The following is a 27,506-nucleotide window of genomic DNA, read 5'->3' as shown; positions in this document are numbered from 1 at the left end:
GATCGATGCAATTCTTCTATGATTCTCGTCAGGTTTTTATATACCTAAACTTATTGTTAGTGATGAGCGATCTCGATTTGATTTTCAGAAAATCAATCTTTTTCCTCCAAAAATCGATTTTTAAAAGATCGATTCTTTCAATAGAGAATCCATTTTCGATCCGTTAATTTAATATGCTTATTCATTAAATTTCGTTTAATGAAGAATTCATACTGCGGTCAACATTTGATACATTTGATTACAATTATAGGGCCAATTGATGGGGGCCACTTTTCCATTGGTTTTGTGCGGGGTCCTTTCAACTAATTGAAATCCTAGCTTACTGCTTCAATTAAAGGCTGAATTATAAGTTAAGAATTATAAACTAATCGAGATGTCAATATTCATTATTATTTTTTAATTTCTGATTTATCATTATGTTCGACTTTGACCTTGGTTTTTCGATTAATTATTCCAACGCTTTGAATGAACCTCATTTCGGTTTTCTTTTATCAGTATAATAAAATATAATTATTTTATTTTATCTTTTAATGTAATTCCTTGTTGATTTTTTGTAATGTTCTGAAGAAGACCAAGTATGGTTCAAAACGTTAATAGTCTCTTTTGTAGCTTTTAAATTTTCAATAAATAAGTTTATTTTTATTTTATTTTTTAACATCCTTCTTTCTGATATTGCTCGAAAATTGGCCGTCTGTCACTCTTATTAGCTTATTAGATGTTGCTTTTATCGAACGTATAACATAATTTCTTTTATTGTTAACTCAAACATGATTAAATAATGCTCATTGCATGTGATTTTTTGGATCAATTTTTAGGAAATCGATATTTTTTTCTATTTTTCTTTTCTTCTTCGACGGCAGAAATAACGTGATACCTGAGAGATCCGTCAAAAATACCTCGAAGACGCTTATGTAATCGCGATATAAGACCGGTATGGAATTCGATGTACATACACCCCACACGTTGTTTCTAGGAGGTCCGCGCAAAGTGTCCCGTATCTCATATCTTCGGCTCCCCATTATATCTCGATAATGGCAACGCCCAACAGGCAAAATTGACCGTTAATCGAGCGGGGCAATAGACGACTGAGCTTAGCGGAGACGAGACTTACTGCCTGAAAGGTATACGCGCCCGTAATTCTTCGCGATAATAGTGAAAAGCCGGAATACCCGGCGGAAGCCTTAAGGGCGGCTGACGACGGTGGCACTAATTGACGGGTTGCCAGTTCCAGTTCTGAGATGTGAAAGTCACCGACGGAACTGAACGTCGCCTTCGGGAACGTACTTTCGGTCTTTCACCTCGACACCGTAATTAATCCGCGGCTTGTTATGCCGCGCTGTGATCGAACTCTAAATGACACGCGCGCGTCTTCCGACGACTTTAACGTCCGGCAATAATGGTCACGTAATATTTAAATGTCCGTTTAAATTGTACGCTATAATGTAGCGGAATAACCGCCAGAGCTCGCGAGTTAACTTTCGAAAATGGCTTTAAGCGCTCGTTAATTTTTATTCGAATATATTTCGGACTACTAACGACCAGGTCTTTTCAGTACATTCCTCCGCGAATTTTATTCTTCTTGAATAATTCTCCAATGAAAATTCCGCAAAAATATAGAGTTTAGACGATTCGCGTCCCGAGACGGTCGCCCTCATAAAAGTCCCGTTGCTCGGAATAAATAAGGCTTCTATTTGAGGCACGATTATTGCACTCGAGAGGCCGACACCCGTGATGCGCATGCCGCCGCGTGTGGGGAACGTTCATTACGCAGCTAGACGCTCGTTAGTCTCATTACGCATTCGCCGGACGTCACGCGTAATACGGACGTTACTCTCCGGCCTGAATGTAAATCTCTCCGCAGCGCGCAGTTTCCGCGCGCGTAGAGAGTCACGAGAATTCGGTTCGGTGTGCCCGCGCGTGATGCCGGCCAACGCCAACGTATGCGCGCACGGTAGGTTTGCAGATTGCGCGGGCACGCGATGTTTTCTGCATACCGGTCGCTATTTTCGTACGTCGACCGAGGGGGGAACCGGATGGTCGACGACTCGCTTTGAGCGAGATATCGCGATGCCGGCTGCATAAATCGACGGTAGATACGGCCGTTGGTCGCGCATATACGCGCTCACGCATGTTCAACGCGGGTTCGGCCGTCGCGCCTCGCGTCCCGCGTCCCGCCACGTCTCGCCATCGTCTCGCTCTCTGTCCCCCCCGTACCCCGTGCCCCGCACCCGCGGCGGCACCGTATACATATATTGAAAGTAATCTACTGTCGGATTACTTTGACGGCGTAGCCCCGGGGCCCTAAGCGGATCAAAGAGACCTCTCCTCCTCTCTTTCTGTCGCCCGCGCGCGCGCGGCAAGGTGCCGGGCAGGGGGGCTCCGCGTCCGCCGCCGCGCCGCCAGAGGGGCGCAGAAGAAGAAGACTTGCTATACGCGCGGACTCGCGTCTAATGCGGCATTCGCATTAAAGCCCGGACGATCATCCCCGGTCGTGTTCTGGCCTGCCTGCCTTTCATCTCACGCTGATTTAACCGTGCCTGTAAAAAGAATTTACTGGATCGTATATACCGCGCGCTCGCGTCGTTGGTGGGACTACAGGCCGGAGTTGAAAAGCTGGCGGCTTGAGGGCTGAAAGGTGCAGGCGGAGGCGGAGAAAGGGGGCTATGTTGGGCTGTGTACGAGTCACACATCGACTCTGGGAGCGAACAAAAATAAACACTGAAAGGTTTGTCGCGGCACGGCGCGGTTTGCCCTCGTCCCCCCCCCCCTCTCTCTCTCCCCCCTCTCTCTCTCTCTCTCTCTCTCGCTTACGCATTTTACACTCTCCTGCTTTGCTGGTCTCGCGATTTGTCCCCGACGACGATGACGGCGACGATGTTGTTAGCCGCGTATATGTACGAAGACGACACATCGATGGTTTGTCGAGTGAGTCACCCCCGTCACCACATGTCTCCGACGACGACGACGACGACGACGACGACGACGACGAATTCGTTTACAGCCTCCTTTACCGTTCGCTCGTTTTCGGCTGGTTTCTCGTTTATTGCTCGACTCGATTTTATCTGTCACAGATGTAGGACGCTTGCTTGATACACATTATATATGTTTGGGATGCAATATCTTGAATCAACGGGGCTGGTGATACTTGATGGATCGGTCGGGACATCTGTAAGGATGATCTGCAGTATTTTAACGACAGACCCATCAGTCAGATTGGAAAGGAAAGTTGACCTGGTATATCGACGCGTCGATATTTCGCAATTTAAATCTTGATCACTAACGTTATTTACGAGGACCGTTCGGACAGCGAATGATAAACGCAAAGGTGAAGATGGTTGAGAGCGAAGGTGCGTATTCTATCCGGCGAATGTTACACGCGGCAAAAACTATTGTATTGCCAGGTTAACAAATGGTGACGTTGGAAATGTAATTATACACATTGTCAGTACGCGTATATACATACATTCATCTCGCATCAGACTGATCATCAGACTGATAAATCAACGTTCGCTTGTGGCATAAATTCTCAGAAGCATTTAATATGAGTCAAGGACTTTAAACAATTAGTGACATTGTGCGCGCGCGGTAAACGAGGGAAAAAATTCCCGTGGAATTTATATATGCGCGATTATATGTGCGGCAAGTGATGCATTTGCAATTATAATTTCTACGTACGTGCTAATCTTGATGATGAAGAGACAAGGAGATCGTGCTCACGACTAATATAATTATTGCGTTGTGCAACGGTCTCATCAGTTTTGATACGTCGGAACATTCGCGTAATTATTTCCGCACGCTGTACACGATCGTTATCTCATTAGTTAAACAGTAGACGTTAAAAATTAATTCGACCTTCCACGGTAATGTTGTTGCTCGCGTTGCCATTCGATCTTCATATCGAAGATATTGCTATATTCCCATGATGTACTTGCATAAATATTGCATCAATTTTTTTTGCCAATGTTCTTGTTCCTGATTACTCGATACATTCTTGACGCCAATCGCTAGGAGCAGATTAGCGCTGGCTATAAATATGTTATAGTACGAGCGATTTACCAGATAAACTCACAGATTGTAGTTTTTTATATAAACAACTATTCCATATTAAAAATGATGAGAAGTCTAACACTCGATCCAATAAGAAATACTTAACTTAAGAGGAAAGGTAAGCGGCAAATAATGGGCATAAAAAGGTGTCAGACAAAGAAAAAATGCAGATTTATTCACAATAATATGTTAACAGCGCATTGTTACTAAAAATAAGTCTTCTTCAGCAGTCTCGATAATATAAACTATTCCATAATGAATATAATCACCTGCCGTATCAAGAATAAGAAGAAGCTGACGTCATAATACACTTTATGATATATAATAAATGAAACTTGTGACTTATTTATAATAAAAAAAAACAAGTATCTGAAAAGTATATTGGATCTGATTAATAGATAAATCATTATGCGCTCTCTAGCTGTATGGTTCGTCGACGCCTCTAACTTCCGTTGACTATGTATTTATCGGGCAGTGAAGCTGGCGACCCTAAGATAAGGTAACCAGTACACGGGGGAGAAAGGGGAGAGAACAGAATGCGGCCGCGGAGGTTAAAACCTCTCCCTTCTCTCACACACACACACTCTCTCTCTCTCTCTTTCTCTCTCTTGGTGTATAGCATAATTGCGCTCGTGCTATGAAGCGCAGTTCGAGGGTGAGATGCAACATATTGCCCGTAGCCGACTCTTATCGACTGGGGGCAGACAGGCGGGCTGGTAGGAAGGTCGGCTGGCTCTGGCTGGATGGTGGGCAGATTTACGAGGACCGCTCGGATAGCGAATGATAAACGCAAGTCGAGATAGCTTTATTTATTCGCTCTCTGTGCCTACCTCTGCCAGTCTCTCTCCTCTCTCCCCCTGTCCTCCCCCCTGTCCTCCCCCCGCCCCCGCATTTGCCGCCCCTTTCGCCGCTTCTATATGCCAGTTGTCAGTACTGTGTTCGTGCAACGGAAGCGTAACCCCGGCGACGGTTCTTTGACGTAATGGCTATACTTTGCGAAAAGCACGCCGCGAATGGAAAAGATCGTTCTTCTATTCGACAGCGCGGTTTGTCGTCCGCGTATATCTTATTTTGATTAAAGTGTGGTACGCCATAGATACACATATATAATACTATATAAACTTTTACTATATAAACTTTTACTCCGCTTTTACGAAAACTGGATTTTGTATCTCGAGTCGAGATGAACGGTTGATACGGTGGCAAATTTCAGTTTTTAAGAAACAAGGAAACCGGGCCGTGCTGTTTACGCTACCTGGACTGAGATATGAATGCAATTTATATAAATGTCTCTCGAGTTTTTACGTCACGCGTAATCGTTTGGTTTCACGGCGGAAAACTAGTTTCGTTAGCGCCGCACATATAAATTCGCAACCGTCGACTATAAATAACAGGTTATCGTAATTAATATGTTTAACAACTTTTCAATATCTGCTCGCCGCGGCGGCTACAAGCAAATAATTTTATCGGTCCGCGTGGAATTAACTTTTTTCCCCCGGCAATCACCGTGAGAACATAAATTCTTATCAAAGTCGCGGATATATGATAGAGCCGTTAATGGAGAGTCCAGGACACGGTAATTACTCACGCTCGCGAAATGTACATTTCTTGAGGGGGCAACGACCGTGCGTGGTACTATATTTTTCGCGGTTCAAACAGTCCTCTAATCTCTAAAGAGCGTTCGAAAGTTTGCTTGACTCGATTAACTCGTGATCGCGTCGGTCGACAATATCCGATGGCAGACGGCGACACGTTTGGCAATGCCAGCAACGACGTCGTTGCCGTCACCAGCAGCACCCTTGTGCGACTATAATTGGACATGGTGGCGCGAAGTGGCGTGAGTAGCCGGTGTGCCCGGAGACAATCAAGATTATTATTGCGGCTGTACGCAACATATGCGCTCCGTCCCGTGAGTAATAGCGCGGGTAATGATAATGGTAAGTGGTAATGATAATAAAAACAGGAAGAGGAGGAGGAGGAGGGAGGGATATTTTTCTTGGCGGAACACGGCGGCGCGCCGCCGGCCGCCACGCGAGATTATTGTAACTAATTAACATCAAGATTAATTTTCCGCTTCCCTTTCCCGACGAATCGCACGACGCTCGCGTATATCGCGATAATCGATTGGCTACAATTCGCTGCCGTGATTGTTCGTCGATCGTTCGCAGACTGGTCTGATCGACATGGGAATGATCGATTGCCGCGCAGTTAATCGGGCATCAAATTTCCCATCGTCGTGCCGCGGCTCTTGTGTTTCGATGTAAAAGAGAATATATACATTCGGCCTGCGGTTGACATTAACTGATTTTTTTCTCCCCAAACTACTTGGAGAGAATCGCGGCAAAGCACCTCCCCTGAATGACATTATTACATCGAACTGATATTCAAAATTGTATACCCACTCTTAGTTATTGCAAACGTACATATATCTGTTTTACAACGGCAATATAGGACATGTATACATGTCAGCGTCAGCTATCAGTCGTATAGGCTAATCCCTTCCTTCCTTCGTTATACTTTTGCCAGAGTTTGCTCTATCCCAAGTAAATATTTCGAACAACTTTTCGCTCCCCTGCCATATCTTATCCCGTCGACGGAAAACTTCGAGAGATATCACCACCGATCCTGATGGAGCTAATAATTTTGCTGCATACACATTATACGTGTTTCTTTCGCGATTGTCACCATTATATTCTTCACCAGTCTTCTAATAATTGAAATTCATACGACGTTCCTGCGAATTGAACTACAATAAGCAGTTTTACTACAATTAAACACTAAATAAAAGATTTCCTTTCTGTTATCTTTTCGTCATTCATTTCTTTCTCCTTTCTTTGCTTCTTGTCTGTTAAGTCCGTTTGCCAGACTCAGACATATCGTATAATGTAACGATATGGAATGGCGGGAAAATGATAGGAAATGACATAAGAGTGATACGAACTGGCATGTCAGTGACGCGAAGTGACGTGGCGGTGATACGAAACAACCTAACGTGTAACGCGAAATGAGATGGCACGGACTGACATAGGAGCAATACGAAATGATATGGAGCGAAATGATACGCGAATTATTCATCCGGTTTGCTGTCATACGGCATTACTTAATCGTTCCTTTGATGCCGCTTTTCCGCCCATTATATAAATAATCCAAATTATTTCTATAAAACAAACATTCTGTAACTTTTCTAAACATAAGTAATCTTTTAAAAATCGATGATTGATTAGCGTCATTTTACCGAATGTATCTGAACTTAAAATGCAGACTGTGTAGTAAAATGATGTTATTTTGTAATTCATGAATTGTTGTTAGGGGGACCACACAAAAAGTATTTTCTTTAAAAAGATTTAAAAAAATGTTTTATTTTTCGCAACAATAATTCTATATAGTGCAGAAAAATATGAATTTTTTTTGTTTTCTTGTTACAAATATAATTTTGAAATAAGAATTATGGCGTGTTAGAAATTATGCAGGAAATCTTTTAGATACTTCAAAACTAAAATTTTGACACGCAATGTGAATTTTATAATCGTAAAGTGAATACTGAATTGATAACGAAATACGAATTATTAAAAAAAAAAAAACATCTGCTTTCATAACTAAGTGTTGTAAAGTCGCTAGGTGTGACGCATATGCAGCCGCTTACGCTCCGTAGAAAGTTTCAGGAAGACATGCACGAAGCGTAATTGTTCGCAGCTAGTAATAATTAATGGTACCTGAGTCGATTAGATAAAATTGTAATGAATATCATAAATATACCCGGCTATTTTAGTACCGCTTGCACGATTTGCCTTATCAAGCTTTCTACTCGTAACTCAGACAGACAGGCCGAATAAATTTCCACTGACAATCAACAATATAACGTTTCGCGTCGCAACATTCGCATTTAAATTTCGTGCGACTTATAACGATTTTCTCTCAAAAATTGCATCATTATTGTTTGAATTATGCTACAGTTAATGGCGTAATATAAAAAAATATTTTTTTTTTAATTTAAATTATCTAGAAGAATGTTCGAATTTTTTATTAGAAGAATAAAATAGTGAACAAATTAAATAAACAATGAAATATTTGATTACAGAAAGCCAGAGAAAATCTCTGATTTTTATCCGGTGAGAAGATAATGTTACAGAACCTGGAATTGAACTATAAATGGTCAAAAGCATACGTTAGAACACGTTTTCTTTCTTATTGAGGTTGTAACATTTCGTAAATCTCTATTGTTATCCTTACAAAGAAAAAATATACCATTCTCTATTTGAGAAAAAAATGTTTAAAATTGTGTTTTTTTTTTAAATAAGACAAAGATTCTCTCTCTTTCTGCCCTTCTGTTTCTTTTCCTCTCTCTCTCTCTCTCTCTTTCTCTGTCTCTTTTGAAATGTAGATAAGAACATTACATGAAATGCCGCGGATTTCAAGTTTCGCACTCACTTCAGTAATATATGAGTCGCGAAATATTTCTTGCAAAACGTCAGTTATTCGTGAAGAGGATATTTCGAGTCGCGTTAAATTACCCATTTATATTCAGTAATATTAAACATGAGTCGTTTGCCGACTCGTGTAACAGTTTTGACGTTAGCGTATCAGTGTGTAGCCCAAAGACAGAATCAGGCTAAAAATCAATTATCATTTATTTAATTTATTATGTTACACATATCACGGCTCTAGATCTCGACGTTAAAAAAAAGAAACAAGAGAGAGAGAAAGAGGGGGGGAGGAGATGCAAGTGCAAGTCGCAGGCCAAACGATACATAGGCCTAGTTTACACCGATCTCTTGATACGCGTATCAAATAGTATATTTGAACTGATCAGCCAATAATCAGACTTATTTACTAGTTATTTACTATTTAATACGCGTATCAAGTGATCGGTGTAAACTAGGCCATAGATAGCTGCTATTCCACGGGGCTCCTCTGAAACGATCCTCGTAAGCTCGGCATAAAATAACTCCATTTTCGCACTGGCATCGCGCGCCGCTCAACACCTGAAGCGGAAGTCACGACGTAAACGTGGCATCGCCGTAAGTAGAAAAATGCGGAGGCGACGTTCCGTTTATGGAAATGCGTCTAGCTTATCTCATATCCGCTAGACAAACTGAAAGTGTAACGTGTTCTTTTCCTCATCATCCGGCAGGACGACGGCGTGTAATAACGTACATCACGAAAAACAACTGTGTTTAATATCGTCGTTTCACTGTTGTCAATTGCGCGCGGTCATTTGAGAGATCGTTCGACTGTCTCCTTAAAACTAACCACGTAGAAAAAAAAAGGAACATTGAATTCTCTCCCAGCGGGTCCCGCCTCTGAGAGCGTCGAAATGAATATCAAATAAAAGGTCGCCATTCACGGGAGTTTAGTTTTCGACCCACGTGCCCAAACGGTACATCGACTTCACGAATGCTCGCAGCCAGCCGGAAGTGTTAACAAATCGAGCACGGTGGTCGACAAAAGCTTCACATAATCAAAAAGGCCCGTCGCGAGCATTGACCTTTCGCAAATAAAAATTTAAGGAAGACACTCGCAACTCGTCGTGTACCCGATTTACGCGGCATAATGATTAGCAGAGAATTCGTACACCGTACCCGAGCTGAACAGAAAAGATGGAGAAATCTGGAAAAGACATCGAGATAGAATCTCGATTTAAACAGAGTCACATTGGGAACAACATGCTATTAGAGTACAAGAAGCTGGAATAACGTAGAAAAAGTGAAAAGCGCGGTGGTACACGGAAAAAGGAGTCCAAACGGATCGCGACAGCAAAAGGCGAATGCGCTAAGCGAGATAAACACTTGTCGAAGAAAAGAGCGAGGCGTAGCCGTAACGGGAGAGCCGCGGACCGAGGGAGGACCAAGTTTAATGCAGTTAAAACAGAGGGCAAAAAAATAAGAAAAAGGGAAAATGAGAGTTCAGTATCTCGAGAAATCTCTCTAAGTGAGTGAGCGGAAAAGAAGACGGAGGATCGCAAGAGACGAGAAGTACAAGCGGGATGACAAAAGGACGGAAACGCGCGGCTTAACCGAGTTAGAGCGACGGGGAGAAAGGAAAAGAGTACAAGCAGGACAGATTCAGCTGGCAACTGACGGAGAGCAAGAAGCGCAACAGGGAAAGAAGCAGACCTGACGAGAAGAGAAGAGAGAGAAGAGAGAGAGAGAGAGAGAGGGAAAGAAAGAGGAGATAGATTCGCCTGTTCCGCCGCCTGTCCCGCCTGTCCGTGCGCTGTCGGCGGCATGCTTCATGTCGAGCTGACAGCTCGTATCTACATTCTGCTCGCGAGAATCTTTATAAGCGTTCGTGGGCGACTGACGAGCTCGATGACTGGCGGGCGTGACGCCTGGTGCCTGGCCTGACTCTGCTTGACTGCCTTCCTTCGTACCTCGTTACGACGTGCCACGGCGCGCGGCGATGCGAAGGCGAAGGGAACGAGGCGATGCGACTTACGATGGTTAGCCATCGCAGCGGCGCTTCGATCCAACGCGACGTCATGAATTTCCTCGGCATCTCCGACATTCTTCCCTGTACCCCTCCACCGCCCCTGTCAGCGGTGGATCCGCTATCCGCTTCGCGATCGTTACCTCATTTTCCGTTATCGCGCGATCGAGACGCCGAAAATTGCGACCCCGCGGTAAATACCCACGTCCCACGTCCGCCTGCGGTTTACGATCGCAAATAACAGACGCTGCGAATTGGGAATAGTTCACATACACACACACACACACACACAGTGTCTTGCAGATTAAAGTTATCAAATTGTTACGCGATGTGAATTAGGTACTCCTATTCATATTACACTCGTTACGTTTTAATTCGCTATGCTTCGTGCTTAACACGGTTTTTTGTAATAAAAACTGATATTCGAGTCTGGATCAGATAGAGCGATAGAAGCAACGATTTCGGAATTTTGTTACATATATATTTTTGTATTCCGCTGTATAGAGATATGCGGGCGAACTTTATCGTATAACGATCTTGTTTAATGCCGTTGGCACGTAGCTACATAAAACTTGAAAATAAATGATGCAATTGTATCCGCGTAGTGCAGTGTTTTTCATCGGACTCCCATCGAACGAGCGTGTGTGTGTTCCTGTTGAATTGTTAAACGAACTGTAAATTTGATGCTGTCTCGTGACACCACGGTATTGTGATTTTTAGGTGAATGCAGGTTTCGGCATAGCTGAAACTTATTTATGAACCATTGTGACGTTAGAGAGCGTGACACCACTTCCGTTGCCACGGAACTTGTGTGAAGTTTCTGTAGCAGATATGCATTATGTTAATGGGCCGCGTTTTGTTGGCGTATTCAACAACACGGTTTATATTTCAAACCGTACATCCCGACTGACTCGCCGCTTTGTGCCCGCGGAATCTTGTTCGTAATAGTGTGTCGTCAAGCAGATTAATTGTTACTGTTACGGCTTGGCAGGCCGCTCGATAATTTATCTTCAATTAAGTATCTCGAAATATTCGCGAATAAAAGCGTGACTGTCGTACGACGAATATTTTTCAACTCTATAGGTTGTGAAACGGCTTTATTGCGCGCGGACACGTGCAACAATTACGTCGTTCTCTAGCTTAATTATGCGGCATTCTTTAAGCAGGGCACACACACTTTTCCGTAGAACGTAACAGTAAGGTTTCGACCAATCGCGTTGCTCGATTCGGCCGTCTGTAATCGAAACCTTACTGTTACGTTCTACGAAAGGTGTGTATGGCCTGCTTTACGACTTCGAGTCGTATCAATCACGCGGCGGGCTCCTGGCGAAACGTGGGATTCGAAACCCGTTCTCGTCCAACTCCTAAGAACCGAGAATGCATTTATATTCCGCGCAACGTCTCTTTGAACTATTAAGAGAAGCCAAAAACCAGTCCCAGACCTAGATGCATTATTCCGTTAAGTGGTTGTCACAAATTCGACCTTAATTGTAGGAATGATAAATGGCGCGCCTGCGTCCGGCGTGTTTTGTGTCTCCTCGGACGTCAGCGACATTGCACAGCGACGTTCCACGTAGCTGCCAGCAGACATTCCATATTTAAGGACTGGGAAAGAGAGTTAATTAGGGGGACGCGAGAGTGTCGGCATTTGCGCGCCTTTGATTTTGTAACGTATCCATTAGCCGAGTCATTTGTCTCTTAATGCGCGTCTCGCGACAAGGATCGCAGGACGTATCGTTATGCATCTCGTTATTTATACGTTCGCTATAAAGTGCAGCGCTGCGAAATACAAAGTGGTAAACAGGCGTTACCATTGAAAATACTTTTGGCACAAAACATCAGTGTCGCAACCTTGACATTTATAACGACCACTGTTGCTATATTTATATCGTTCTAAACACTATTTTTGTGAAAACATATCAATTGAGAACTGTCTAAATTCAAATGTATTACTCAGGAGCTTGTTGGTATGTATTTAGTAGTTCAGTACTCGTAAGTAATGTTCGAATAGAAAATAAGACAATTAAGGAGACCGAGTAAAAGAAGTCGTTCGTCTATGTATTTACATATATTCCCGGCACTGCGAAATCAGTTAAATCAACACGATCCATTGGCTTAAGACATTTTTGCGCGGCGGAAGCAAACCGCGCCGGCGAGCCACTAGAGTGTGCTTCGTGCGGGTCGGAATTAAGTTGAGAAAACGCGCTTAAGTGCACGATAGTACACGCGAGAGAGATCAAAGAGACCGCGCATGAGTGACGGAAACCAGCTGGCGGACGATGTTCCCGAGCACCCAGATTTATCCGTCCGTTTTCTTTCATTCTGATGCTGCTCAAAATATTGTTCTTGCTCCCCTTCCTGTTCCTCGCTCTCTCGCTCGCTCGCTTCTTTTTCCACTTGTCAATGTTGAAGGCATCTCCCTCGACTTTGATTTATTCTGTCTCATAAAACTCAGCTACGTGCCATCGGCGCCATCGCCGAGAACGATGTCTTACGAAACAAAGTTTTGCGCTGGATTAGATTCAAAATGTATTTACATGCGCCGTCGAAGTTTCTCAGGTATGATTATCGGCAAGAATGTTGCTTTTGTGTCGCGGAAAATATACGGATCCGTATTCGTCACTTCAGCTATCGTACTTTGTCAAAAATCGAAAGCAGAATATGGACTCCCCCGACGGAGATACAAATTGTATGAAATCTATTGAGCAGGGAGAGAGACCATAGGGATAACCGTCAAAGACGGCGGGAAGCAATAGCATTGATTGGATGGTTTCTACACTTTCAGAATAGGATTTACCGAGTTACAAATTGTTAGTCCCTTGTGACCGATCTTTAGGTGACATTGTCCAATCGCGAGAGCACGTGCGGGATTGGCGCGTCTTTAAATATATCCGAAAGAACTGTTCGAAAAATGGACAGAGGGATTCCAATAGGGACCAATTCAAGTTCGTCGGGAACAGAATGACCTATCGATCGTTATTCTTGACTTCATTCTTGAGTGTAAAGACGGTTGATCTTCTTTCTTTGTCGCTTGGGATATCAGCAGAAGGCTTGTATCTCATTGTACAATAGAATAGCATGAAAAAGAAGCGTATAGATATTTTCGTGCAAAAAATAATCTATTTTCTAATATACAGGATGTCCCAGATTTGTCGTGTCATCCGCGCGCGTTACTGACAGATACCTGAGATCATTTTTAGACCAAAATCCTAATACCAAAATGTCGAAGCTATAATGGTTTTTAAATGAGAAATTCAAAGTTTACCAATCAAAGTGGTTAAAATTCGCGCGCTCAGTCATGTCATATTCGACAGTAGTGAAGGTGTTTTCAAGTGCATTAAGGGCTCATGCACAATGAGAAGAATAAGGAACAAGGAATTAAACATAGAGAGAATTCATAGTCGTATCTTTTTTCAACACGGTCTTCTCTCTTTTTTCAAGACACAGAATTCTGTCTATGTTTAATTCCTTGTTCGTCATTCCTCTCATTGGCCGCGTTCAACAGAAACAACTGTTGAGTGTTGGGTCTAAAAGTAAGAGCCAATCACGTTCGATTGCTACTGAGCGATTTGTTCTGCTGAACGCGCTATTGTGCATGAGCCCTAAGGCTCCACAAAATAGAGATTCAAAGGCTTTTAAAATTAAAATTTTTATGGTTGATGTAACGAAGGATTCGGATATATCGATAAAGGAAAAATAACGTTGTGTTATAATTGTTATAAAATTTAACCCTTAAAGCGCACATGGGGTGTAGGATACCCCACTCCGAACTTTGTGCTCTGATAAGTCCCATTAAAATGTCTTTTTCAATAATTTTTTAAACAATGTTAATTTTAAGAAATCGCTATAACTTTTGTTTATCCTTAAAATACATGACTTTAACTTCATTCAGAAATTTTTATGCAATAAAATAGTCAATAGCGTCGTTACAGTACATACTTAAAGACATTGGGGTATCTCATACCCCCAGTGCGCTTTACGTAATTTTTCGGAGGTGTGCGCTTTAAGGGTTAAATATAAGAATTTATAAAACTTAAATTTTATAATTTTACAATTATTTATATATATAAATATGATATTTATAATTATTTATAAACTTAATTATATAATTTAATTAAATTTATTATAATATCATTAAATTTATTCCTTTCATTCTCGTTGAAATAATATTTTTGACAAGATTTATTAATAGAACTTAATTTTCGGGGAGCATGCGTTGCATAATAAGTTCTCTTCACTCGGACACTATATGTTATGACGCAGACGTAGCTACGCCATTGGCACCGCACGAAGTGCGTGTATGGACGGTTGTTTAGGATTACAACACACAGAGATAACCACCAGCATGCGATACATAATGCAGCAGGCATTGTGAGCCATACCGCGCCCTCCTGCATACAATACGTTCTACCGATGCATTCTATTGTTGTCTTTCGAAATAAACTCAGTCAGCCACCACCTCTCCCCGGGGCTCTATATTATCTCCATACGCATAATACATATTACATTCACGACTCTCGTTTAGCTTGCCACTTTACCTTGGCGTATTTGACAGAGCAGCCTTTGAGACGACTGTGTTAACCTTACGCAGACGCACCATTCATCTTATTGTTATTAAAATTGCGCCGACAATGTTTCAGAGACACGTGACTAAGCATTTATACAAGCGACTTCAAAATGTTTTCGAAAAGATATCGGCGGAGCCGGTCATGCAACAATGCATTTGTAGTATACACTTGAAATAATTAAATAAAAATATTTATCAAAACGCCGGTCTTTTCTTTCGTAGATTCTGACACAATGTGAGAAACTTGCTTGTCAAACTTGTGTGCGATCCAGCAGAAGATATTCGGGTTAGTCTGTCTCTGCATAATTTCGATGGAATAGGATGATCAGAACTAGCGAATCTGACTTTAAGCTAAGCCTAAGATTGAGTGATGTGTTTCAACGTACTAAAATACAATAATAATTTAATATTTGGTGTAAAATATATATACAAAGTAATATATTTAAGTATCTATCTACTCATTAAAAATGTATTTGTATTAGTAGTTTATTCTTGCTCGAAATAATTTAATAAAATCTCTGAGATCGGAAAATTCTATAAGACGTTTATAAAAATTATATTATAAAAGCTATCGATATTCGCGATATTAGTGATACGAACATAAAGCTTGTGTACATCAATTTCTGGTCCCCATAATGACGTACAACGCCTTTCGGTGTAAACCATCAGCTTACACCGTCGATTATCCTTTTGCCAAACTCTGTTCCTCATAAAGGTAACGTCGACGGATACAGAGGCAAGCGTTTCTCTTTTGTGGTGATCGAACAAGAGCCAGTCTTGCGGATGGCGTTCGTCAAGGCTTCTCTCCATCGGATAACTGGTACGGCGTCTCTCACCTGACAGGTTAAAGGAGGAGTTCGTGTGGCATAAGCCATAGCAGAGGGAAGTGACAGGCGGTGTATAATATTCGGAACTAGGCTCCGGGGTATAGACCCCGGTCGTAGCAACTAAGTATCCCTTGGGGAGACGTAATCCGGGATAAGCCATGATTTGTTTGCTTGTCGTTAGCATCACTGGCATTTGGCTAATCACCGGACATTGTTCGGTAATGGATCTTCAACGATCCACACTCGCCTGATGGACAGCCCGATTCCTCGAAACTTTTCAACCTTGCTATCGACCGACAGGTCTTTTGATGACTTAACTTATTCCGTTGACACTTTTCAATGAGCCGAAATGATGCTGCATCTTTATAGCACAAAAAGGATGACCCCTATGTATGAACGAACAATTGAATTCGATATAGACGTCGATATTTTTCGTTGAGGTTTTATTCATTTAGACGCTGAGCACATAGCTTTCACAGCATACTAATATATATGATGATAAATTGGATTTTGGAGAATGTATATAGACGTCAAATCATATAGTTTTCTGTTAAGGCATCGTAAAAACCTTTTTTAATTTTTTTGTGAAATAAATTACGGCGCATTTATTTATTGAAGAAAATTGAAAAATAAATTGTAACCTGTGTAGTAAATTTATTAGACATCGTCTCTTTCCTTTCTCTTTCTTTTTATAAAAAAGAGTTTTGGATTAATTTTCTGTCATCACTGACACTTGGATTTCAAATAAACCGTCCGACTTCATGAAGTCCCTTGAAAGAAACCCTGATTGAAGCAGCTTTTAATCGTCAATAAAACTTAAGGAGATCGCCATAAAAGTGTGCGCGGATCTTGAGTCAACCTGACAGCTTTAAGCACAGCGGCGGATGATACCATCACGGTGGTGAGCTCTCCGGGCCCGATATTACGTCCGATAAAGTCGACGGAGCAAAGCGTACGAGTCGGCTGTCACGCAACGTCGTATTCACGTCGCCGTGCAGGACGTTTCGTGCGAACTGGAACGAGCGCTCGCCGCGGCGTGATATTGCCGGGACGTCGTTTTCCAGCTCGTCGGCCCGCTCGCACACGACATATCGGCATAAGTATTTCAGCCCTGCGGCGGGCGCGCGCGGGGTCCCCTCTAAGCTTCACAATTTACGAGCTTCGTAGAAACGAAGCGCGCACAGAAATGCACACACGCGCCGCCGGCGTGTCTGTCTCCGGGACATCCGTTTTACTAGAGCGAGCACGAAACGAACGGCCGGACGAGCCGCGTCGCGAGCATCCTCCGACGTAGATACGAGAGAAGTGTTGCGGTCCCGTGTACAGAGGTTTGTATATACGAGTTAAGAGCACGGGCCTGAGATCCGTGATGCCTGAACGACGATCGTGCCTGTTGGTGGCGTAGCTCGTAGTGATGCGGCACGGCGCTACATAGTGCGCAGCACAGCGCGGCACGGCGCGGCATACGCGACGCGGCCCGCCCGCCGCTTCTCGGGCCGCGACGCGGCATTATTTATCACGACCGCCGCAGGCGCGCAAAGGCGGCAACTTTGTGCCGGCTTGGCCGCTCGCAGCCAGAATCGCGATACAGTCGGCCAGATATCATTTTATTATACCTGCGGAGTGAACGCGGAGGGTAGTTTATCAGCAGCCGAGAGCCCGAGCCCCGCGTTTCTCTCCTTCTTTCATCCACTCGACTCGCCGTTTCTCATTCCCTTCTTCGGTCTCTCGTGCTCTCCCTCGCACGTCTGACGCCCTCTTTCACTTCTCCTAGTCCGACCTCTTCGTTTCTCTTCCCTCTTCGGTTATTGCCGTCTCGTTTTCACCGCTCCGCTTCGCTCCGCGTCGCGCCGAGCCCGGCCGCGCCACGCTGCGCCGGGGAATAATATAGTGCTGGCGGGTTCTAACGGCGGTAATGTATGGCCGACATTCCGGGCAAAAGGGGGGGCAAACCAGCCCAGAGGACGCCAAGGGTGAACAGGCCGAGCCACTCTGTCACGCAGTTTTCACTGAACGTCTCTTCTGCTTCCTCTACCGCCTCCTCCTTTTCTCCCGTGTCGAGAGATTACCGCCTCCGATAATTACGACGTTTGCACCCACCGGGGCCGATTTGTCTTCCAGGTTTGCGGAGGGGCCGCGGGTTCGATGTCGAGCGTCACGCTCGCAAACGTTCACGGCTGTTGCTCTCCGCCCTTTTGGCACCCAATGTTGCCACGATTATAAGAACGAGGCATGAAGAAGATGTACGTTTCTATCGCATTTTAATCGATCGAAAAGCACGATCGTTCCTTATTTCGTATTTATATAACCCTTTTTAAGCCACTAATAGTAATTATAAAAATGATTAATAACCATGAAATTTTATAAAATGCTCAAATCTCTCGCAAATCTAAATGAATATTCATTTAAGATAAGCGCGTGTCACCGCAAAGATGTATTTTCCGAGGGAAGATACATTTCGACGATACGAGATAAATGGCATACTATTTCATTCCGTTTTATCCTGGGTACACAATTTGCCGATGAGACAAGTTCTCCATAAGATATCCGGAGAGCAAACTGCATATTGCAGCGACAGGGGATTCTTTTTACGCGTTATAAATATTCTATAGATAGGCGGGGACGGTGACCGATGTGAAAACCGCGGCTTTTCGTATAGATGCGGGCATCCATGCAAATTAATTAAAAGAAGACGCTGTTTGCGCTTAACTCGAAATCAATAATAAGCTCGCGTAATGGAATCAAAGTGTAATGCGAGCGCAGCGCACGCTCGTGCAGTGTCTGGACGTACAAAAAACGCGTTAATTTAAATACTTATCTACACCTTGCACACCGGTCCCCAGCTTCAATCTCGCGATGTAATTAATTTCATAATATTCCTTGACTTTGCCTCGCTTAATTGCTCACAATTAGCTGGAAAACGGCAATCCTAGTCGCGGTACGGAAGAGAGAAAGAGCGAGAGTGAGACGGCAAGGCGGCGTGATGCAGAGAGAAACGGACGTTTCCAAAAGGAGCAAAGAGAAAAGAGAAGCGGAGACAGAGACGGGAAAGAGGTAGAAAGAGGCAAGGAAGCGAGAGAACGAGCCGCGTAGGCGCAAAGCAGTTAGCAGCCTCTTGGATTCCGTTAAGCGTTTAGTGGTAGAACTAATTACCGCTTGAGTTTCAAGGATACGCTCGGCGTGAAGCGGACGCGCGATTGATACCAGCGCGGCGCTCCGGTGCTCCGGTAGTGCTCCACGCTCGCATACACTTGGCGCTGTTCTTCCGCTATTCTTACTACGTTCCCCGTATGGAGATCGCACCGCTCTTCTCAGCGCGGTAGCGCCGATCCCGGTAGCTTACTTTCGCCGGAAAAAAGGAGTCGGCAACGGCCCGGCCGACTGGGGAAAAGAGGGAGAGCCTCGCGTATACAAACGCGTACGTATTTACGGCGCGGCTGGGCCGTGCTCGTAATTAAACTGACGCGAATGGGGCTAATAAATTCGTGCGAGGGCATAAAACGGGTCTTGTAACTCTATCGAGGTAATTGCGGCGACCACGCCTCGCCGCCGCGGGGCCGCGCGGAGCGGCCGTGGTTCTCTTACACCTTTTCGCATACCGTGGGGTCCCGATAGTACGCGCGGCGCGGCGCAGCAGCGGCCTCCTCTCCCCATAATATCACTGCCGCCGCCGCCGTCGGGTTGTACCTCATCAAGGCGTCACGCCGCGGCAGCGGCGTACCGTCGGCGTCGGCGCGAGGACGGGGAACGGGAACAAACAATTAACGAGCCGGCCGCCGTTAACCCGTAACGTGTCTATTCAATGCAAACGATGTACTAATGAAAGATAAATCTTGCGCCGCGGCCCGTCGAGACGCGCGCAAAGAGCCCGTACATTACCGCGCGATATATCTCCCGTGTACATCTCGCGCGGGACAATGTTCAACGCGCTTTTTGCCCCTGCCGCGCGTCTCGCTCGCGGTTTTTACACGCGTTTCTCTTTGGGGAGCCGTGGGTTAGATAACGGCAGGTTGGTAGCGCGAAGCGCAAGCGTTTCGCAGAAAAAGAAAAGTTTATTACGTTTGCGTTTTTGCAGCTATACGACGCGACGCACGTTTCTTTTCCATTCTACCCTCCTTTCGTTCGAGGAAATCGAATATCGTTATTTTATGTGAATAACAAACGGAATCACTTTTGCGAAGTGCACAGCGCCATGCAGCTTGAAAATATACAATTGGACACGTGAATATTCACACTGTCCATAATCAATATCTGACGTTATCTCCATTTATTTGCGCGACGCGCCGCGTGCCAAGACAAATGAAAAAATCGTTCATTCATATATTCAACGTTATCGGCAAACATCACCGTGAATAATACGGTCTGCGAGTCGAATGAGTAAGTGTGTACCCACCTTAAAGGCTCGAGAAGCCAACCGGTTCAGCCAGAGGCAAGATGGCCGCTGTGAAAGTAGAAGGGTAAAGAAGAAGAGGGCAGTCAGTCGAGCTAGGAGGTAAGGCAGGCAAGGCAGGCAAGGCAGGCAGGAGGCAGGCAGGCAAGCAGGCAGGGTGGGCACAGAGCGATCATAACTCAGGTGGCCGCGGACAAGCAGCGCTTGTTCCGTGCATTCGGAACACGGAACACACACGAGCCCGCTGAGACCACGAACTCGCGGACACACTCGCTTCTTCTCTCTCGGCCTCGCCCCGCGGCTTTCCGTCTTTCTTCCCCGTCGCGCTTTTCCCTTCTTGTTGCGCACACGCGCATGCACATACGCCGTTTCTCTCTCTCTCTCTCTCTTTCTTTCTCTTCCTCTTTCTCTCTTTTCTTCCTTCTCTTTTTCGCGCACGCTTTTGCGCTGGAACGTTTGTTGGACGGTTCGTGGCGTGGACGGTGGCAGCCGCGGCACGCCAACACAATCCGTGGATCTCTGTCGCGTATACTCGCGCGTAAAAGTTACATCTGGCCACAAACAACAAAGGTGCAACAGGGTGTTGATGATCCCGTAGATCATCTGATCTTTTAAGGATTCCTTGGACAATACCAGTTTTCTTTCACAATTTCTACTTGATACGTATTGGCTGATAAACATCGACTTTGTCAATTTTGATTTCGGAGATCTCGTAATTGTATGAACTTGACACAAATCTATTGATCTTGCAAAGTGTAAAAATATCACTCTTGGGTGCGCTAATCGTACAACGTAACGCCATCAAATTTGAAGAAAACCACGCGTCGCTTTCGGCACGAGACTTCATTATTCGGGGACGAACAGGCGGAAGACGGAACGACGAAACAGCCGAGGAGAACGGGTGTGAACGAGGCTTTACAGCCGACGACAAAATTTAACTCTTGCGGACGATTGTACCGAGGGAGCTTACACCGTCGGCAGAAGAAGAACCGGCTACGTGGTCGCCAGCTCGTGTCCGTCCATCCGTCGCGCTACAAATGAAGACTTTAAATAATTTAGTCGCCGGCTGTAAATCCCGTCGGGAAGCGACGTTAATCGATACACGCCGCCGTGCGCCGCTCCGTTATACGGCCCGGGAACATTTATGAATGCGCGCTATGAATCACGAGATAATAATATTGCGCGCGCGGGTATGCGCGCGTGTGTGCACGCGAGGGTTCTCCAAGTACCGCGAGCGAGCGGCCACGTCGTTAAATATAGTCGCGCCTTAATGCCCGCGCGGGCATTGTGCGAGGGAGCTTGTTACCGCGATTATATTTTTCGCGTGCGCGGCGAGCGTCGTAACTGTCCCGGCTTTGTTTTTTACGACGTTCGGGATACACTTTGTCTGGCTGCGACCGCGAGACGGTTGTCATCGGTCGCGGTAGCCGCGTTTCCGCTGCTGGACCCGCCACAGTCGTCGCGGGGGGATTTTCGGTGAGGGGGGAAGGCGTGAAAATTTACGCGACCCCGAAATGGGAAGGCGCGCGCCGCCGCCACCGCTGCCGCCGCCGCCGCCGCCGACGCTGAATTATTCGTCTCCGTGGAATATTGGATACGCTACTTCTTTGCCTTGGCGGAACGAATACCGTTGATGTTCCTCGGAACGTGTACCTCGGTTGACAGTCTCACCGACTCGCTGATTGCGTTAAGTGTTAAATATTGACGCGTCGTGTATCGCTGTCGCGCGGAAAGCCAGAGAGCTCAATAGCAATTATTCGGGTAGAATTAAAGAGTAAAGCGAGTTCCAGCGGTTTGAAACCAGCGGCGCGGAAGTGTGACAAGCATAAGAGCGCTTTAATTAGTTACAATCAGCGCGAGTCACTCAGCGGGTTATTCAATAGAGAAGATCCATCGCGCTCAGTTCCATCTACCCATGTTCTATAATCCTTTTCCCGGCTTCTCGTAACTGTTCCGCGAACGTTCAATTCGCGCGCTTTTGTTAACTTTCGCCCCGCGTATTACAATTCGTAATAGTATTACGAACGATTTTTACGGACCGGGGGCCGAAGTCGTTTTCGGAGCAGACACGGAGGATCGATTTATCGGTTGGGAACGACGCTAATAAATTACGGTAATAGCATTAAGATAGATAGACGGCCAGACGCGTAGGCGTGGAGACGCGCGGCGCGGCGGCCGACAATATTTTAGCCTGCAGTAGCTTTATGACCAGAGGTTACGAGCCAGGAAGAGCCATAACGCCTCGTATCTTCTCTGCCCTCGCCGCCCCCCCTTCGGCGTTCCTTGCATTTGCGGGAAAGCTCGGCACCGGGTGCCAATTCCTAGGAGCGTATCGGACCATAAACTGGAAACGTGATGTATGTTACCTTACCCCCCCCCCACCCCCCTCGCGGAGCCACCCCCCTCTCCTCCCCCTCGTTCGTTCGTTCGCAATTCCGTCCACACTCTTGTGCAAAATATGTCCGTATACTCGCCGTTCTCGTTCCTCTCGATACGTGCCAGCGCGAAACTCGTTGCACCTCGCTAACAAAGCGTCCCTCTCCCCCCGTCTGTCTCCGTCGGGGGTCGGTGTGAATTTTTCGCGTCCGAGGCCGTCGCGGAACCCCCGCGACGGCTTGGAGAATCGCGACGGCGCGGCGAGATTAAAATTTCCCACACGTTCGGCTTTTTTTCGGTATTGGTTCGATCGCGTTTAAATATTGTGACATCGTCGATGTATACCGCAGGCTCCGAAAATTGAATTGTTTCGCGCGCGCCGCGTCGCGTTGAGGAGAAAGCGGACCGCGGGTTTTTCAACTTCCGCGTGAATACGACCCGCCGCGATCCGAGGACGCGTATCGGGGAGAGGTAGGGGCGAGAGACCCGGCGCGAGAATATATGTACAGGCGCGCATTCAATTAGGGAATATTATTTCCAGCTGGATAACGACGGGGCTCATTATTGTCGCGCGCGTTGCCGCGATTCCCGTCTCGATATCGGCGATAAGTGGGACACCGGGCGCGCAGAAAATGGCACGCCAATATGAATAAATTAAACTATCCCGTCGAGCTGTATATCGTATAAGCACGAGTCGTAACACTCAGAGGCACGGTAATGAGAGTAAATCACGGATTTATCGCCTACCCGTCGGAGATTATACGGTAAACACGTACGCGGTTTATCGTCGGTAACTGCGCCGTGCCATCCGTGAACGAGCGAGCGAGCGCGCGCGCACGTGACGGCCCATATTTTTCGTCACCTAAATGCCGAAGGGGGAAGTTTCAACACCGATATAATATTACTGTCCTATTCACTCTCGGCGACCTTTCCTGATGCAGACCTGTCCTTTCTCTCTCTCTCTCTTTCTCTCTTCGCGTATGCGCCGCTGTCCAGTGGCGTAGCCGCCATAGCCGATCATTTTACAAGCGAGTTGATATTTGCGGAAATATTTGCCGTTTCCGTGCAGATAGCTTCAGTGTTGAATCAGCGATTTATTGCCTTTTAAAGTTCGCCTATTTCAAAATCTTTGAACAAAATTACGAAGGAGCTGTTTTTGAAAAGAAAATCTTGCAGGTTGAAGTATTTTGTCACTCTTATAATGTTTAAATTATTGATGGGCTTAATTCTTACCATAAATAGTGATCCGTTCCTAGATCGTATGTGTAACTCAAGTATCATAACGAATGTGATAACGCGTCCGGGTAATAACCGAACTTTTATGCAGCATTGTACAACATAATCTCGAAAGGCGATACGCGCTTTATCATTTCGGAAAGAATTTATGAAACAACTTGGATCCCAAACGGGCACTTTCCCCGAAATTACGGCACTGCCGTTGTCGGGGTCCTTCCTATTCACGACGGTCGTACATACACGCCTATGGACTTGGATGTGGCTATAAATTAGGTTTTATGAGGGAGATAAAATGCGCGTTATTATCTAAACGGCGACGCCTTTACAGAGATCGTGGCCCACACTATTCTTTGACCGCGCACGTATGCGTAAATATATATATGCGTGTCTGCATGCATGCCTGCGTGCGTACGTGCGTGCACGAGTGCGTGCGTGCGTGCGTGTGTAGCGCGGAAAGGCATTCACCCTCGAATACGTCGTCTACGACGATCCCTTCGTAATGCGCATAGATTGACTGTCAAGTCCAGGGAATGAATAGGAAATTGGATGGGGAGAACGATAGCTTCGACACGGGAGATAATCTTTATCGCGTAATGTTTCCAATATTTTCGCGCCGAGTTCTCTGCTCGTTAAAAAAGAAGCATCCATGTCGATTGTACCCTTCGACGAGAATCGTAGCGAAGTATTCGAACGTATTTAGAATATTTTCCGCTGTTTAGTCTAGAGGTTTATCTTCGTCACGGGCGATAGACATGTTTTTAGCTGCGTAATCTCGTGTATTTTCTAAACTAAACGGCGATATCTGAGAGACAAGAATAAAAAGATTTAGATATTTAAGTACAGCGCGTTACGCAGCTATGAAAATTAGGATGGTAGCGGTGAAAACATTAATCACATCATATATATTAAGGCGTCGTATTTCTCAGACCTCATACATCAACCGATTTTAATGGCCGTACAGATTCACATACGAAGATTTGTTGTTTCAGTGGCACGGTTAGTTTAAGTCTATCATTAATTTCGCTATGACAAGTACCAGCAGGAAATTTATTACCTGGCGTGCCTTTGTGAGTGCGGATGTTTTTCTACGTAATGATGAAGCCCTGAGTGAGATTATTTATAAACCATGATTAAACTCTCCATGCCAAAGTCGTGCGAAAAAACTTTGAAACATTAAACAGTCCACGCGCGCGCACGTTCACCAGAGTCACGGACAACGCTTCCTGTCAGTCAACCTTTCCTCGATGCATAATTTACTCCAATTCTTAGTTCAGGTGTCCACACGTGTCGTTTATATTGGACGACGCGAGGAACGCGCGTCGATATAATATCGTCCATGATACCACACAGATTAATATTCGATCGTGGGGGCACCGCGGAGATGAGACGAGCTCTCGCTGGATATAATCCTGAAAGACGAAACGTGCGACTTACGAGCGCGTGGCGACGTCCGCTATAATTTATAACGCCCGGGCCCGGCAACAAGAGCAGCCAGAAATGACCACCCAGTGGCAGGGTAAAGGATGTTCAGTCATAACATCTGATGAAGCGAAACATTAACGAGGCGATATATCAGTCGGCTCTTATAGACGCAAGCGTGGGCGGTATCTCGGGCATCACTCACAGAGGTACGGGCACGAAATGAAATGTGAAAGAAGTAATTCCACACGGGATCTATCGGCTCTCTTCATCGTACCGATAAGACATTTCTTATGTTATTCGCGGCCCAGGAGCTCGCCAGGAAGTTAATCATTGAGATTGTCGAATCACGAATTTTCTCCTTCACAGCTTTACCCTTATCAATACACATAAACGCGTGCCTTATCAATCGTTATATGACACAGTTGCTACAAATATTTACGACAATCGCGAGTTAGTTTCCGTTACAATGTCTTGCCTGGTCAGATTTTGTGACTGCAGATGTTGACAAATTTTGGCGAAACATTGCGATTTGCGCCATCTTATTCCGAAAGAAATACAAGTTGCTCTATAATGGTAAAAAGGAGGCGGAGGCATTTTGCCACGTACGCAGTGAGCAGTTACCATCGAGTTCTGCTATATCATGCATGTATATTCATCCTTAGGGATTATCCTACCATTCGAGCTGGAATAAAAATGGTATAACCATTTCGCTCGATACTACTCCGGAAGGACAAATAAACGAATGCATGGATATTTAAAACGCGCCAAGGTACTATTCCACGCGCAGTGAAACGTTTTACCGGAATAATTTCAAGTAATCGACTCTGGTATTTTTCCGGTATTTTTCTGGTAAATTGCAGCTGCTCGATAGTCGAATCGCCAATTTGGCGATATCGGTACGATGATAAACAGTCACCTCGACAGAATTCTATACCGCGACTGCTTGCCGTCGTCGTTCGATATGCATTATTCGTCGCGGTATTCCGTAACGTGAGGAATCTTAACGCGGCGTTTTGCTGGCTTCTATTCCGTTGATAGAAGAAGCCGGTCTTGAGCCAACGTTATAAATAATCGTGCTGTTTGTACGGCCGCGGCCGGCGCCATAAGTCGGAGCAGAAAAATACGAGCAACCACGACGGACGGCCGCGATGGGAAGAAACACCATTACTCATTGGTTTAAACTCAGCTTCAAAGAGCTAATGAGTTCGGCATATCGGTAACGGTCATACTTGATGTATCCTTCTTGAGAATTGCCTGCGAATATATCATGATTACGTGATAAAGATAATTAATATTTGCGGCTAATATCGCGATCTTAACAAGCGTTATTCGACGCTACGTATACGTACTACTATAAAACTTTTTTTTTTATTATAATTGCGCAAAGCTTCTTAATTAAAGACGCGCATTATTGATTGATTCAAAATACAAGTTTAGAGATGAACTTCAGTAAACAGAATATCGAAAATACAGTGCATTTTATTAGGCCAGTAATTTAACGTAAACACGTATTCCTTCTATCGGAATAAGTGGAATGATAATGACCGAATAGATCATTCAGCGAGGGCAAATTGCGCGCGCTGGAATTGCAGGTTGGTACGTACAAAGCGCATAACTCGTCAATCACCCGTGTGCGGTTTTAAAGATCCCGGCGTCTCTGGAGCGCACCGAATAAAGAGGGGGACGGTAAATCTGTCGGGGAAGATATGAGCAGTCACGGCGCGGCAGCACCGTGCGGTCGCCCATTATTCATTGGCTTAAGCCGAGCACCGAACAGCTAATGAGGCCGACATACCGGCGTGTCCGCGGCGATCATAGCCTGGTGGACAGGCATAATAATCCGGCAGAGATTGCCGATCGGCGAAACGTCTGTCGGCGTGGCACGGTAGCCGCAGATGTAGCCTCGATATGGCCAGCGCCGAGAGTGCTGTGCCGGGGCGACGGCGACCGGAGAGTGAGATGAGAGAGACCATTCCTGGAAGCCGTTAACTACGTCGTCGCGTCCTGACGCATGTACCGATCCGTGTACGCGCTGCCGATTAAGGCCGCCACACGTCAGCCTGATCGATCGCCGAGAAACGGGCCGCGATCTATTCCGCCGTACCGCGGCCGAACCGCTGCCGAGTCTCACCGATTACGGCAGGATGTGCAATCGCGCGCGAATTGCTTCTCTCTCTCTCTCTCTCTCTCTCTCTCTCTCTCTCTCTCTCTCTCT

The sequence above is a fragment of the Temnothorax curvispinosus genome, unplaced genomic scaffold (genome assembly GCF_003070985.1).
Source record: "Temnothorax curvispinosus isolate PA1 unplaced genomic scaffold, ASM307098v1 QBEX01004092.1, whole genome shotgun sequence".
Taxonomy (NCBI): domain Eukaryota; kingdom Metazoa; phylum Arthropoda; class Insecta; order Hymenoptera; family Formicidae; genus Temnothorax; species Temnothorax curvispinosus.
This window is presented reverse-complemented; position numbering follows the sequence as displayed.